Source organism: Schistocerca piceifrons, unplaced genomic scaffold (assembly GCF_021461385.2).
Source record: "Schistocerca piceifrons isolate TAMUIC-IGC-003096 unplaced genomic scaffold, iqSchPice1.1 HiC_scaffold_434, whole genome shotgun sequence".
In the NCBI taxonomy this organism is placed as follows: Eukaryota; Metazoa; Arthropoda; class Insecta; order Orthoptera; family Acrididae; genus Schistocerca; species Schistocerca piceifrons.
Window position 1 is genome coordinate 13,329 of NW_025728661.1, and position 12,512 is coordinate 25,840.

Sequence of the window (12,512 nt, forward strand, 5' to 3'; positions counted from 1 at the left end):
GACAGTTCGCGCTTTCTCAAGAATCTGTTGTGTTGCTACACGTGCTTTCCCTACTTGCTAGATTAAACTGCTGCCGCAGTTTTTTCAACGGAACGCAGCACTGCCCGAGGTTACAGTACATCGCCCTTGCGGCACCTGAACACAGCGGCCTGTTGGGACAGGCCGACGTCAGAGTTCAGAAATAGCATACGACCGTTCAAGTACGGTCTATTGCGTGCTGCGTGTATGGTTCCTCTCACAGCGAATCCTGCTATACATTCCTGAGGCTGACGCAGCTCAGGCGAGGAATCGGCGCGGCAGCATTAGAGCGAGAACAGCAGAACGATGCATCGGCCGGGAATCGAACCCGGGCCGTCCGCATGCTAAGCGAGCATTCACCAATTTTTTTTTTTTTCTTCTCATTTCTTTCGTTGCATTTGTTGGGGGCGGACGTCCGATGGCGCCCGTTCAAGTTCATCGTTGACTCGGTCTTTTATTACAGAGGGCAGATAACTCTCAGACCGAACACGCTGAGCTATCGTGCCGGCAAGCCTTAAGATTATGAGACTTACGCGCTGCCTACTGCACTACTGAGGCACATGCCATTGAACCAGCGATGCTCGTCAAGCTGCCCGTGCTTCCCGAGCACTTTTCTGCAGGGGAAAGTGGGATTGCCACCCAGCGACGTCGGATACAACCGAAAAAAGTGCTACACACGCGGAGTGCTCCACTACACTGCCTTAAAACGAATGCTCATCTCTATCGTGTGAGTAACCTTGCGGCCGCGGCGACTAGTCTTGCCCAAAGACGCAGCGTGCGTGGAGGCGCTACCCGAATGCGTGTGGATGCACCCTCCTACCTCGAAAAGCGCCTGCAGCTACTATCACCGTGGGCCGCTGCTGGCGGGCAGGAAGCCGACACAGCGGGGCGTTGCGAGCAGCGGCTGTGCGGTGGTGGTGTAATGGTGAGCATAGTTGCCTTCCAAGCAGTTGATCCGGGTTCGATTCCCGGCCACCGCAAATGGCGCTAGTTTTTTTCGTATGAGTATGTGAGCCGGGTGCTGTTAAATGAAGGTTTTTTTCGTCGTAGCTCCACGCAGACCATCCTGTAGTATGTCCCGACTTGTCCCGACTTTGCTCGGCTGACGCGAAAGCTGACGCTTGGAATTCGCCCTTATCAAAAGGACAGGCACTATAAACGGCTGTGAGAGGCGAGGTGTGGAGAGGTACCAAAACGACAGGCAATCTGCGAAATTTTCTGCTCGTTGTTCTTAAACAAAAAAAAGAAAAATCCGACGCAGTCGGTAGGACTCGAACCTACGCTCCCAGAGGGAATCTGATTTCTAGTCAGACGCCTTAACCACTCGGCCACGACTGCTCGTAACCCAAGTTTCCCTGGAATCGTGAAAAATCCAACCGGTCTGCGCAGAATGTTGACAGGAAACGAACTCCGTGCACTGATTACGGCAGGGCTACCATCGCTACGAGACGAGCCATTACGGAAACGTTAAAATCTTCGCCCGGACAGGGACTTGAACCCTGGACCCTTAGGTTAAAAGCCTAATGCTCTACCGACTGAGCTATCCGGGCTCACGCTCGTTGTGGATGGAGCGGCTGCAAGCAATGTAAATAACTGGAACGCGTGTGTAGGCGTACTACGGTAATTTCTGGCTTCTGGCGCAACTGGCGACTTCACCGACTTCCCACTGACGCTGGTAGCAGCCCAACCACGGACCAGTGCCTCTTCTCCCTTTATTCCGGTGCCGACAGTAATTGCATCATGTGCCTGTTTTCCCCGATTACGTTCGGTCGAAGCTTCGGAAGGTGGGCGACAAACGACAGTTCGAAGGCCAAAACATGGAGCGTTGTGTGCGCAAAAACTTCCGTTCCGGTACCGGGAATCGAACCCGGGCCTCCTGGGTGAAAGCCAGGTATCCTAGCCACTAGACCACACCGGATTTGCTCGATAAGCGTGAGGTTTTCTCCGTCTCCTCTCGTATTTCGTGCTGAATCTGGACTCAGTGCAGTTCTCCGTTTGCGAGCATATTTGCGCCTACAGACTGGCATGGCGCACAGCCCGAAATTGACTATTCATTATTTTACTCCTAACAAGGGAGGAGAAAGATCAAAGTTGTACGTTGTCATAATTGGAAATAAACGTATTGACGCTGAGGCGTAGACTCCTTATGGATAACGAACGACAATTAAGTTCGTTCCCTAGCAACAGCAACGCCGTTAATTCAGCCATGATGTACAGCAAATTAAATGCCCCGGGTGAGGATCGAACTCACGACCTTAAGATTATGAGACTTACGCGCTACCTACTGCGCTACCGAGGCACGTTGCAAGTAACGTTACAGGAAACTTGGTAAGTCTCTCATATTAGAGATAGACAGTTCGCGCTTTCTCAAGAATCTGTTGTGTTGCTACACGTGCTTTCCCTACTTGCTAGATTAAACTGCTGCCGCAGTTTTTTCAACGGAACGCAGCACTGCCCGAGGTTACAGTACATCGCCCTTGCGGCACCTGAACACAGCGGCCTGTTGGGACAGGCCGACGTCAGAGTTCAGAAATAGCATACGACCGTTCAAGTACGGTCTATTGCGTGCTGCGTGTATGGTTCCTCTCACAGCGAATCCTGCTATACATTCCTGAGGCTGACGCAGCTCAGGCGAGGAATCGGCGCGGCAGCATTAGAGCGAGAACAGCAGAACGATGCATCGGCCGGGAATCGAACCCGGGCCGTCCGCATGCTAAGCGAGCATTCACCAATTTTTTTTTTTTTCTTCTCATTTCTTTCGTTGCATTTGTTGGGGGCGGACGTCCGATGGCGCCCGTTCAAGTTCATCGTTGACTCGGTCTTTTATTACAGAGGGCAGATAACTCTCAGACCGAACACGCTGAGCTATCGTGCCGGCAAGCCTTAAGATTATGAGACTTACGCGCTGCCTACTGCACTACTGAGGCACATGCCATTGAACCAGCGATGCTCGTCAAGCTGCCCGTGCTTCCCGAGCACTTTTCTGCAGGGGAAAGTGGGATTGCCACCCAGCGACGTCGGATACAACCGAAAAAAGTGCTACACACGCGGAGTGCTCCACTACACTGCCTTAAAACGAATGCTCATCTCTATCGTGTGAGTAACCTTGCGGCCGCGGCGACTAGTCTTGCCCAAAGACGCAGCGTGCGTGGAGGCGCTACCCGAATGCGTGTGGATGCACCCTCCTACCTCGAAAAGCGCCTGCAGCTACTATCACCGTGGGCCGCTGCTGGCGGGCAGGAAGCCGACACAGCGGGGCGTTGCGAGCAGCGGCTGTGCGGTGGTGGTGTAATGGTGAGCATAGTTGCCTTCCAAGCAGTTGATCCGGGTTCGATTCCCGGCCACCGCAAATGGCGCTAGTTTTTTTCGTATGAGTATGTGAGCCGGGTGCTGTTAAATGAAGGTTTTTTTCGTCGTAGCTCCACGCAGACCATCCTGTAGTATGTCCCGACTTGTCCCGACTTTGCTCGGCTGACGCGAAAGCTGACGCTTGGAATTCGCCCTTATCAAAAGGACAGGCACTATAAACGGCTGTGAGAGGCGAGGTGTGGAGAGGTACCAAAACGACAGGCAATCTGCGAAATTTTCTGCTCGTTGTTCTTAAACAAAAAAAAGAAAAATCCGACGCAGTCGGTAGGACTCGAACCTACGCTCCCAGAGGGAATCTGATTTCTAGTCAGACGCCTTAACCACTCGGCCACGACTGCTCGTAACCCAAGTTTCCCTGGAATCGTGAAAAATCCAACCGGTCTGCGCAGAATGTTGACAGGAAACGAACTCCGTGCACTGATTACGGCAGGGCTACCATCGCTACGAGACGAGCCATTACGGAAACGTTAAAATCTTCGCCCGGACAGGGACTTGAACCCTGGACCCTTAGGTTAAAAGCCTAATGCTCTACCGACTGAGCTATCCGGGCTCACGCTCGTTGTGGATGGAGCGGCTGCAAGCAATGTAAATAACTGGAACGCGTGTGTAGGCGTACTACGGTAATTTCTGGCTTCTGGCGCAACTGGCGACTTCACCGACTTCCCACTGACGCTGGTAGCAGCCCAACCACGGACCAGTGCCTCTTCTCCCTTTATTCCGGTGCCGACAGTAATTGCATCATGTGCCTGTTTTCCCCGATTACGTTCGGTCGAAGCTTCGGAAGGTGGGCGACAAACGACAGTTCGAAGGCCAAAACATGGAGCGTTGTGTGCGCAAAAACTTCCGTTCCGGTACCGGGAATCGAACCCGGGCCTCCTGGGTGAAAGCCAGGTATCCTAGCCACTAGACCACACCGGATTTGCTCGATAAGCGTGAGGTTTTCTCCGTCTCCTCTCGTATTTCGTGCTGAATCTGGACTCAGTGCAGTTCTCCGTTTGCGAGCATATTTGCGCCTACAGACTGGCATGGCGCACAGCCCGAAATTGACTATTCATTATTTTACTCCTAACAAGGGAGGAGAAAGATCAAAGTTGTACGTTGTCATAATTGGAAATAAACGTATTGACGCTGAGGCGTAGACTCCTTATGGATAACGAACGACAATTAAGTTCGTTCCCTAGCAACAGCAACGCCGTTAATTCAGCCATGATGTACAGCAAATTAAATGCCCCGGGTGAGGATCGAACTCACGACCTTAAGATTATGAGACTTACGCGCTACCTACTGCGCTACCGAGGCACGTTGCAAGTAACGTTACAGGAAACTTGGTAAGTCTCTCATATTAGAGATAGACAGTTCGCGCTTTCTCAAGAATCTGTTGTGTTGCTACACGTGCTTTCCCTACTTGCTAGATTAAACTGCTGCCGCAGTTTTTTCAACGGAACGCAGCACTGCCCGAGGTTACAGTACATCGCCCTTGCGGCACCTGAACACAGCGGCCTGTTGGGACAGGCCGACGTCAGAGTTCAGAAATAGCATACGACCGTTCAAGTACGGTCTATTGCGTGCTGCGTGTATGGTTCCTCTCACAGCGAATCCTGCTATACATTCCTGAGGCTGACGCAGCTCAGGCGAGGAATCGGCGCGGCAGCATTAGAGCGAGAACAGCAGAACGATGCATCGGCCGGGAATCGAACCCGGGCCGTCCGCATGCTAAGCGAGCATTCACCAATTTTTTTTTTTTTCTTCTCATTTCTTTCGTTGCATTTGTTGGGGGCGGACGTCCGATGGCGCCCGTTCAAGTTCATCGTTGACTCGGTCTTTTATTACAGAGGGCAGATAACTCTCAGACCGAACACGCTGAGCTATCGTGCCGGCAAGCCTTAAGATTATGAGACTTACGCGCTGCCTACTGCACTACTGAGGCACATGCCATTGAACCAGCGATGCTCGTCAAGCTGCCCGTGCTTCCCGAGCACTTTTCTGCAGGGGAAAGTGGGATTGCCACCCAGCGACGTCGGATACAACCGAAAAAAGTGCTACACACGCGGAGTGCTCCACTACACTGCCTTAAAACGAATGCTCATCTCTATCGTGTGAGTAACCTTGCGGCCGCGGCGACTAGTCTTGCCCAAAGACGCAGCGTGCGTGGAGGCGCTACCCGAATGCGTGTGGATGCACCCTCCTACCTCGAAAAGCGCCTGCAGCTACTATCACCGTGGGCCGCTGCTGGCGGGCAGGAAGCCGACACAGCGGGGCGTTGCGAGCAGCGGCTGTGCGGTGGTGGTGTAATGGTGAGCATAGTTGCCTTCCAAGCAGTTGATCCGGGTTCGATTCCCGGCCACCGCAAATGGCGCTAGTTTTTTTCGTATGAGTATGTGAGCCGGGTGCTGTTAAATGAAGGTTTTTTTCGTCGTAGCTCCACGCAGACCATCCTGTAGTATGTCCCGACTTGTCCCGACTTTGCTCGGCTGACGCGAAAGCTGACGCTTGGAATTCGCCCTTATCAAAAGGACAGGCACTATAAACGGCTGTGAGAGGCGAGGTGTGGAGAGGTACCAAAACGACAGGCAATCTGCGAAATTTTCTGCTCGTTGTTCTTAAACAAAAAAAAGAAAAATCCGACGCAGTCGGTAGGACTCGAACCTACGCTCCCAGAGGGAATCTGATTTCTAGTCAGACGCCTTAACCACTCGGCCACGACTGCTCGTAACCCAAGTTTCCCTGGAATCGTGAAAAATCCAACCGGTCTGCGCAGAATGTTGACAGGAAACGAACTCCGTGCACTGATTACGGCAGGGCTACCATCGCTACGAGACGAGCCATTACGGAAACGTTAAAATCTTCGCCCGGACAGGGACTTGAACCCTGGACCCTTAGGTTAAAAGCCTAATGCTCTACCGACTGAGCTATCCGGGCTCACGCTCGTTGTGGATGGAGCGGCTGCAAGCAATGTAAATAACTGGAACGCGTGTGTAGGCGTACTACGGTAATTTCTGGCTTCTGGCGCAACTGGCGACTTCACCGACTTCCCACTGACGCTGGTAGCAGCCCAACCACGGACCAGTGCCTCTTCTCCCTTTATTCCGGTGCCGACAGTAATTGCATCATGTGCCTGTTTTCCCCGATTACGTTCGGTCGAAGCTTCGGAAGGTGGGCGACAAACGACAGTTCGAAGGCCAAAACATGGAGCGTTGTGTGCGCAAAAACTTCCGTTCCGGTACCGGGAATCGAACCCGGGCCTCCTGGGTGAAAGCCAGGTATCCTAGCCACTAGACCACACCGGATTTGCTCGATAAGCGTGAGGTTTTCTCCGTCTCCTCTCGTATTTCGTGCTGAATCTGGACTCAGTGCAGTTCTCCGTTTGCGAGCATATTTGCGCCTACAGACTGGCATGGCGCACAGCCCGAAATTGACTATTCATTATTTTACTCCTAACAAGGGAGGAGAAAGATCAAAGTTGTACGTTGTCATAATTGGAAATAAACGTATTGACGCTGAGGCGTAGACTCCTTATGGATAACGAACGACAATTAAGTTCGTTCCCTAGCAACAGCAACGCCGTTAATTCAGCCATGATGTACAGCAAATTAAATGCCCCGGGTGAGGATCGAACTCACGACCTTAAGATTATGAGACTTACGCGCTACCTACTGCGCTACCGAGGCACGTTGCAAGTAACGTTACAGGAAACTTGGTAAGTCTCTCATATTAGAGATAGACAGTTCGCGCTTTCTCAAGAATCTGTTGTGTTGCTACACGTGCTTTCCCTACTTGCTAGATTAAACTGCTGCCGCAGTTTTTTCAACGGAACGCAGCACTGCCCGAGGTTACAGTACATCGCCCTTGCGGCACCTGAACACAGCGGCCTGTTGGGACAGGCCGACGTCAGAGTTCAGAAATAGCATACGACCGTTCAAGTACGGTCTATTGCGTGCTGCGTGTATGGTTCCTCTCACAGCGAATCCTGCTATACATTCCTGAGGCTGACGCAGCTCAGGCGAGGAATCGGCGCGGCAGCATTAGAGCGAGAACAGCAGAACGATGCATCGGCCGGGAATCGAACCCGGGCCGTCCGCATGCTAAGCGAGCATTCACCAATTTTTTTTTTTTTCTTCTCATTTCTTTCGTTGCATTTGTTGGGGGCGGACGTCCGATGGCGCCCGTTCAAGTTCATCGTTGACTCGGTCTTTTATTACAGAGGGCAGATAACTCTCAGACCGAACACGCTGAGCTATCGTGCCGGCAAGCCTTAAGATTATGAGACTTACGCGCTGCCTACTGCACTACTGAGGCACATGCCATTGAACCAGCGATGCTCGTCAAGCTGCCCGTGCTTCCCGAGCACTTTTCTGCAGGGGAAAGTGGGATTGCCACCCAGCGACGTCGGATACAACCGAAAAAAGTGCTACACACGCGGAGTGCTCCACTACACTGCCTTAAAACGAATGCTCATCTCTATCGTGTGAGTAACCTTGCGGCCGCGGCGACTAGTCTTGCCCAAAGACGCAGCGTGCGTGGAGGCGCTACCCGAATGCGTGTGGATGCACCCTCCTACCTCGAAAAGCGCCTGCAGCTACTATCACCGTGGGCCGCTGCTGGCGGGCAGGAAGCCGACACAGCGGGGCGTTGCGAGCAGCGGCTGTGCGGTGGTGGTGTAATGGTGAGCATAGTTGCCTTCCAAGCAGTTGATCCGGGTTCGATTCCCGGCCACCGCAAATGGCGCTAGTTTTTTTCGTATGAGTATGTGAGCCGGGTGCTGTTAAATGAAGGTTTTTTTCGTCGTAGCTCCACGCAGACCATCCTGTAGTATGTCCCGACTTGTCCCGACTTTGCTCGGCTGACGCGAAAGCTGACGCTTGGAATTCGCCCTTATCAAAAGGACAGGCACTATAAACGGCTGTGAGAGGCGAGGTGTGGAGAGGTACCAAAACGACAGGCAATCTGCGAAATTTTCTGCTCGTTGTTCTTAAACAAAAAAAAGAAAAATCCGACGCAGTCGGTAGGACTCGAACCTACGCTCCCAGAGGGAATCTGATTTCTAGTCAGACGCCTTAACCACTCGGCCACGACTGCTCGTAACCCAAGTTTCCCTGGAATCGTGAAAAATCCAACCGGTCTGCGCAGAATGTTGACAGGAAACGAACTCCGTGCACTGATTACGGCAGGGCTACCATCGCTACGAGACGAGCCATTACGGAAACGTTAAAATCTTCGCCCGGACAGGGACTTGAACCCTGGACCCTTAGGTTAAAAGCCTAATGCTCTACCGACTGAGCTATCCGGGCTCACGCTCGTTGTGGATGGAGCGGCTGCAAGCAATGTAAATAACTGGAACGCGTGTGTAGGCGTACTACGGTAATTTCTGGCTTCTGGCGCAACTGGCGACTTCACCGACTTCCCACTGACGCTGGTAGCAGCCCAACCACGGACCAGTGCCTCTTCTCCCTTTATTCCGGTGCCGACAGTAATTGCATCATGTGCCTGTTTTCCCCGATTACGTTCGGTCGAAGCTTCGGAAGGTGGGCGACAAACGACAGTTCGAAGGCCAAAACATGGAGCGTTGTGTGCGCAAAAACTTCCGTTCCGGTACCGGGAATCGAACCCGGGCCTCCTGGGTGAAAGCCAGGTATCCTAGCCACTAGACCACACCGGATTTGCTCGATAAGCGTGAGGTTTTCTCCGTCTCCTCTCGTATTTCGTGCTGAATCTGGACTCAGTGCAGTTCTCCGTTTGCGAGCATATTTGCGCCTACAGACTGGCATGGCGCACAGCCCGAAATTGACTATTCATTATTTTACTCCTAACAAGGGAGGAGAAAGATCAAAGTTGTACGTTGTCATAATTGGAAATAAACGTATTGACGCTGAGGCGTAGACTCCTTATGGATAACGAACGACAATTAAGTTCGTTCCCTAGCAACAGCAACGCCGTTAATTCAGCCATGATGTACAGCAAATTAAATGCCCCGGGTGAGGATCGAACTCACGACCTTAAGATTATGAGACTTACGCGCTACCTACTGCGCTACCGAGGCACGTTGCAAGTAACGTTACAGGAAACTTGGTAAGTCTCTCATATTAGAGATAGACAGTTCGCGCTTTCTCAAGAATCTGTTGTGTTGCTACACGTGCTTTCCCTACTTGCTAGATTAAACTGCTGCCGCAGTTTTTTCAACGGAACGCAGCACTGCCCGAGGTTACAGTACATCGCCCTTGCGGCACCTGAACACAGCGGCCTGTTGGGACAGGCCGACGTCAGAGTTCAGAAATAGCATACGACCGTTCAAGTACGGTCTATTGCGTGCTGCGTGTATGGTTCCTCTCACAGCGAATCCTGCTATACATTCCTGAGGCTGACGCAGCTCAGGCGAGGAATCGGCGCGGCAGCATTAGAGCGAGAACAGCAGAACGATGCATCGGCCGGGAATCGAACCCGGGCCGTCCGCATGCTAAGCGAGCATTCACCAATTTTTTTTTTTTTCTTCTCATTTCTTTCGTTGCATTTGTTGGGGGCGGACGTCCGATGGCGCCCGTTCAAGTTCATCGTTGACTCGGTCTTTTATTACAGAGGGCAGATAACTCTCAGACCGAACACGCTGAGCTATCGTGCCGGCAAGCCTTAAGATTATGAGACTTACGCGCTGCCTACTGCACTACTGAGGCACATGCCATTGAACCAGCGATGCTCGTCAAGCTGCCCGTGCTTCCCGAGCACTTTTCTGCAGGGGAAAGTGGGATTGCCACCCAGCGACGTCGGATACAACCGAAAAAAGTGCTACACACGCGGAGTGCTCCACTACACTGCCTTAAAACGAATGCTCATCTCTATCGTGTGAGTAACCTTGCGGCCGCGGCGACTAGTCTTGCCCAAAGACGCAGCGTGCGTGGAGGCGCTACCCGAATGCGTGTGGATGCACCCTCCTACCTCGAAAAGCGCCTGCAGCTACTATCACCGTGGGCCGCTGCTGGCGGGCAGGAAGCCGACACAGCGGGGCGTTGCGAGCAGCGGCTGTGCGGTGGTGGTGTAATGGTGAGCATAGTTGCCTTCCAAGCAGTTGATCCGGGTTCGATTCCCGGCCACCGCAAATGGCGCTAGTTTTTTTCGTATGAGTATGTGAGCCGGGTGCTGTTAAATGAAGGTTTTTTTCGTCGTAGCTCCACGCAGACCATCCTGTAGTATGTCCCGACTTGTCCCGACTTTGCTCGGCTGACGCGAAAGCTGACGCTTGGAATTCGCCCTTATCAAAAGGACAGGCACTATAAACGGCTGTGAGAGGCGAGGTGTGGAGAGGTACCAAAACGACAGGCAATCTGCGAAATTTTCTGCTCGTTGTTCTTAAACAAAAAAAAGAAAAATCCGACGCAGTCGGTAGGACTCGAACCTACGCTCCCAGAGGGAATCTGATTTCTAGTCAGACGCCTTAACCACTCGGCCACGACTGCTCGTAACCCAAGTTTCCCTGGAATCGTGAAAAATCCAACCGGTCTGCGCAGAATGTTGACAGGAAACGAACTCCGTGCACTGATTACGGCAGGGCTACCATCGCTACGAGACGAGCCATTACGGAAACGTTAAAATCTTCGCCCGGACAGGGACTTGAACCCTGGACCCTTAGGTTAAAAGCCTAATGCTCTACCGACTGAGCTATCCGGGCTCACGCTCGTTGTGGATGGAGCGGCTGCAAGCAATGTAAATAACTGGAACGCGTGTGTAGGCGTACTACGGTAATTTCTGGCTTCTGGCGCAACTGGCGACTTCACCGACTTCCCACTGACGCTGGTAGCAGCCCAACCACGGACCAGTGCCTCTTCTCCCTTTATTCCGGTGCCGACAGTAATTGCATCATGTGCCTGTTTTCCCCGATTACGTTCGGTCGAAGCTTCGGAAGGTGGGCGACAAACGACAGTTCGAAGGCCAAAACATGGAGCGTTGTGTGCGCAAAAACTTCCGTTCCGGTACCGGGAATCGAACCCGGGCCTCCTGGGTGAAAGCCAGGTATCCTAGCCACTAGACCACACCGGATTTGCTCGATAAGCGTGAGGTTTTCTCCGTCTCCTCTCGTATTTCGTGCTGAATCTGGACTCAGTGCAGTTCTCCGTTTGCGAGCATATTTGCGCCTACAGACTGGCATGGCGCACAGCCCGAAATTGACTATTCATTATTTTACTCCTAACAAGGGAGGAGAAAGATCAAAGTTGTACGTTGTCATAATTGGAAATAAACGTATTGACGCTGAGGCGTAGACTCCTTATGGATAACGAACGACAATTAAGTTCGTTCCCTAGCAACAGCAACGCCGTTAATTCAGCCATGATGTACAGCAAATTAAATGCCCCGGGTGAGGATCGAACTCACGACCTTAAGATTATGAGACTTACGCGCTACCTACTGCGCTACCGAGGCACGTTGCAAGTAACGTTACAGGAAACTTGGTAAGTCTCTCATATTAGAGATAGACAGTTCGCGCTTTCTCAAGAATCTGTTGTGTTGCTACACGTGCTTTCCCTACTTGCTAGATTAAACTGCTGCCGCAGTTTTTTCAACGGAACGCAGCACTGCCCGAGGTTACAGTACATCGCCCTTGCGGCACCTGAACACAGCGGCCTGTTGGGACAGGCCGACGTCAGAGTTCAGAAATAGCATACGACCGTTCAAGTACGGTCTATTGCGTGCTGCGTGTATGGTTCCTCTCACAGCGAATCCTGCTATACATTCCTGAGGCTGACGCAGCTCAGGCGAGGAATCGGCGCGGCAGCATTAGAGCGAGAACAGCAGAACGATGCATCGGCCGGGAATCGAACCCGGGCCGTCCGCATGCTAAGCGAGCATTCACCAATTTTTTTTTTTTTCTTCTCATTTCTTTCGTTGCATTTGTTGGGGGCGGACGTCCGATGGCGCCCGTTCAAGTTCATCGTTGACTCGGTCTTTTATTACAGAGGGCAGATAACTCTCAGACCGAACACGCTGAGCTATCGTGCCGGCAAGCCTTAAGATTATGAGACTTACGCGCTGCCTACTGCACTACTGAGGCACATGCCATTGAACCAGCGATGCTCGTCAAGCTGCCCGTGCTTCCCGAGCACTTTTCTGCAGGGGAAAGTGGGATTGCCACCCAGCGACGT

General features: G+C 52.4%; 25 non-coding genes across 25 annotated transcripts; 5 read left to right on the plus strand and 20 right to left on the minus strand.

The window, feature by feature from the left end:
• The first annotated feature begins 926 nt into the window (after positions 1-926).
• Trnag-ucc lies at positions 927-998 on the plus strand. The gene has a single exon. It is a non-coding gene; the product is annotated as a tRNA-Gly (tRNA).
• Positions 999-1,274: 276 nt separating this feature from the next.
• Trnas-aga lies at positions 1,275-1,356 on the minus strand. Its single transcript has one exon. It is a non-coding gene; the product is annotated as a tRNA-Ser (tRNA).
• A 139-nt stretch (positions 1,357-1,495) lies between these two features.
• Trnak-uuu lies at positions 1,496-1,568 on the minus strand. The gene has a single exon. It is a non-coding gene; the product is annotated as a tRNA-Lys (tRNA).
• A 296-nt stretch (positions 1,569-1,864) lies between these two features.
• Trnae-uuc lies at positions 1,865-1,936 on the minus strand. The gene has a single exon. It is a non-coding gene; the product is annotated as a tRNA-Glu (tRNA).
• A 308-nt stretch (positions 1,937-2,244) lies between these two features.
• Positions 2,245-2,317, minus strand: Trnam-cau. Its single transcript has one exon. It is a non-coding gene; the product is annotated as a tRNA-Met (tRNA).
• Positions 2,318-3,295: 978 nt separating this feature from the next.
• On the plus strand, positions 3,296-3,367 carry Trnag-ucc. The gene has a single exon. It is a non-coding gene; the product is annotated as a tRNA-Gly (tRNA).
• A 276-nt stretch (positions 3,368-3,643) lies between these two features.
• On the minus strand, positions 3,644-3,725 carry Trnas-aga. Its single transcript has one exon. It is a non-coding gene; the product is annotated as a tRNA-Ser (tRNA).
• A 139-nt stretch (positions 3,726-3,864) lies between these two features.
• Trnak-uuu lies at positions 3,865-3,937 on the minus strand. The gene has a single exon. It is a non-coding gene; the product is annotated as a tRNA-Lys (tRNA).
• A 296-nt stretch (positions 3,938-4,233) lies between these two features.
• Trnae-uuc lies at positions 4,234-4,305 on the minus strand. The gene has a single exon. It is a non-coding gene; the product is annotated as a tRNA-Glu (tRNA).
• Positions 4,306-4,613: 308 nt separating this feature from the next.
• On the minus strand, positions 4,614-4,686 carry Trnam-cau. Its single transcript has one exon. It is a non-coding gene; the product is annotated as a tRNA-Met (tRNA).
• Positions 4,687-5,664: 978 nt separating this feature from the next.
• Trnag-ucc lies at positions 5,665-5,736 on the plus strand. Its single transcript has one exon. It is a non-coding gene; the product is annotated as a tRNA-Gly (tRNA).
• A 276-nt stretch (positions 5,737-6,012) lies between these two features.
• On the minus strand, positions 6,013-6,094 carry Trnas-aga. The gene has a single exon. It is a non-coding gene; the product is annotated as a tRNA-Ser (tRNA).
• A 139-nt stretch (positions 6,095-6,233) lies between these two features.
• Trnak-uuu lies at positions 6,234-6,306 on the minus strand. Its single transcript has one exon. It is a non-coding gene; the product is annotated as a tRNA-Lys (tRNA).
• Positions 6,307-6,602: 296 nt separating this feature from the next.
• Positions 6,603-6,674, minus strand: Trnae-uuc. Its single transcript has one exon. It is a non-coding gene; the product is annotated as a tRNA-Glu (tRNA).
• Positions 6,675-6,982: 308 nt separating this feature from the next.
• Trnam-cau lies at positions 6,983-7,055 on the minus strand. Its single transcript has one exon. It is a non-coding gene; the product is annotated as a tRNA-Met (tRNA).
• Positions 7,056-8,033: 978 nt separating this feature from the next.
• On the plus strand, positions 8,034-8,105 carry Trnag-ucc. The gene has a single exon. It is a non-coding gene; the product is annotated as a tRNA-Gly (tRNA).
• A 276-nt stretch (positions 8,106-8,381) lies between these two features.
• Trnas-aga lies at positions 8,382-8,463 on the minus strand. Its single transcript has one exon. It is a non-coding gene; the product is annotated as a tRNA-Ser (tRNA).
• A 139-nt stretch (positions 8,464-8,602) lies between these two features.
• Positions 8,603-8,675, minus strand: Trnak-uuu. Its single transcript has one exon. It is a non-coding gene; the product is annotated as a tRNA-Lys (tRNA).
• A 296-nt stretch (positions 8,676-8,971) lies between these two features.
• On the minus strand, positions 8,972-9,043 carry Trnae-uuc. The gene has a single exon. It is a non-coding gene; the product is annotated as a tRNA-Glu (tRNA).
• Positions 9,044-9,351: 308 nt separating this feature from the next.
• On the minus strand, positions 9,352-9,424 carry Trnam-cau. The gene has a single exon. It is a non-coding gene; the product is annotated as a tRNA-Met (tRNA).
• Positions 9,425-10,402: 978 nt separating this feature from the next.
• Positions 10,403-10,474, plus strand: Trnag-ucc. Its single transcript has one exon. It is a non-coding gene; the product is annotated as a tRNA-Gly (tRNA).
• Positions 10,475-10,750: 276 nt separating this feature from the next.
• Positions 10,751-10,832, minus strand: Trnas-aga. The gene has a single exon. It is a non-coding gene; the product is annotated as a tRNA-Ser (tRNA).
• Positions 10,833-10,971: 139 nt separating this feature from the next.
• Trnak-uuu lies at positions 10,972-11,044 on the minus strand. Its single transcript has one exon. It is a non-coding gene; the product is annotated as a tRNA-Lys (tRNA).
• A 296-nt stretch (positions 11,045-11,340) lies between these two features.
• Trnae-uuc lies at positions 11,341-11,412 on the minus strand. The gene has a single exon. It is a non-coding gene; the product is annotated as a tRNA-Glu (tRNA).
• Positions 11,413-11,720: 308 nt separating this feature from the next.
• Positions 11,721-11,793, minus strand: Trnam-cau. Its single transcript has one exon. It is a non-coding gene; the product is annotated as a tRNA-Met (tRNA).
• Between the last annotated feature and the right edge of the window lie 719 nt (positions 11,794-12,512).